Below are 1,635 nucleotides of genomic sequence, written 5' to 3'. Positions count from 1 at the left end.
GCCCTGCTTGAGCAGGGGGTTGGAGCAGATGGGCTCCAGAGGGCCCTGACAGCCTCAGCCATTCAGTGATTCTGTAAATAGTCAATGTTCTTGCTTGGCTATTCACTTGATCAGCATATTTTCCCTCTTCATAACTCACAGAAAACCTGACTGCTGTCTTGAGAGACAAATAATTTTGACTGTGTCTAGATCTGAGATCTAAGATAAATAGCTATAAAATATGTGATAAAGCCCAAGAAAGCATGGCACATCAGAGTCATGGAGCATCATGATCTCCATCTAATTGTTAGCTTGGAGACTTGTTCTATGATAGCATAAAAACAAATGTCTGTAAATATGTATTAAAAAGGATGCATTGTTTTCCTTCATATAATACCCATTTTATGCTCCGCTGGAGCCAGGTGAGTTCAGTGATCCATCAGTGCACTGTTTTTAAAAAGTATTTCCACAGAATCTGGAATTGTGTATACCTGTAATTACGCTATCATCAACATTTGTAACTGTACATTTATACCCTGCTTCTTGCAAATCGTAGTGGAGAAGCAAGGGCTACTCTTTGAATTGCTAATATAAGGTGCTGTCAAAAAAACAGGTTACAGAGGTTTGGACATTACAAAAGATTGAAAATATTTTCCCTTAGTTCCCCTGTATCTCAGTGGATTCTTGCTAAAACAGGAATGACACCATCCCCCTCTCCCACAGGAACGATGTGATGGTACATTCATTCAGTCGTCTGAAGCACCTATAGCAAGGAGCACAGGAAGAGTAACAGGAACATGTACATCATCCAAGCTGAGCTGGGATAAGGACCAGTGAACAAGGGAAGAGGTGTCCCACAGAACAGCACGATGACGAAGGGAATAGGTGCTCAGGAAGTGACTTCATCTGTCCTAGTCACACAAGGACCAGTGAGGAAAAAAATAATATATTTTTAAGACTTATATCACACTGTTGATTCACAAAAGGTGCAAGCTAATGTGTAACCCATGCACAGATGTGCATACCTAACATGTCTTTACTTTTGAGACAGTTACTTTATAACCTTACCAATGTACCATTAACAATTTTAATATTACTGAAAGCCTTTGCCTTATTCCCACAGACAAAACAAAAATTGGCATCGTTTTAAACTAAAAAAAAATAAAAAAATTAGCCTGACTAAAACAATCTTTAACTCTTCAGCTGTGTTTATCCTACAAGGCCAAAAGTGAGCATTTCCTGTCAGAGAGATGCTCACAGCTTTGCAGGGTCTTTCAAAAAGCTGTGCAGTCTTGTACTGCTCTCTCAGCATTAATAAGTATATGAAGACTTTGGGTACTTCAAAAAAAATTAAATAGATAAAGCACATCACTGAAAATTGATTTAGCCAGTTTCCAGCCCTTATCTTTGCCATGGGCAAGTAACTAAGGGTACTGTTTCCGTCTTGCATCAAGGACTGATGGAAACCAAATGCATTTTACAAAGAAGAGTGGGAGAATAGCAATTGTGAGTGGAGCTACAAAAGAAGACTTTTAGTATGTATAAATTTGTACCATGACTGGGACATATTGATTGACTGACCATATTGATCCCGACCCATTCCTGTCTCATTTTCATTGATAAGGGACTCGATACTAAAAGAAAACACAGTGTTTG

Source organism: Cygnus olor, chromosome 1, assembly GCF_009769625.2.
Source record: "Cygnus olor isolate bCygOlo1 chromosome 1, bCygOlo1.pri.v2, whole genome shotgun sequence".
Classification (NCBI taxonomy): domain Eukaryota; kingdom Metazoa; phylum Chordata; class Aves; order Anseriformes; family Anatidae; genus Cygnus; species Cygnus olor.
This window is presented reverse-complemented; position numbering follows the sequence as displayed.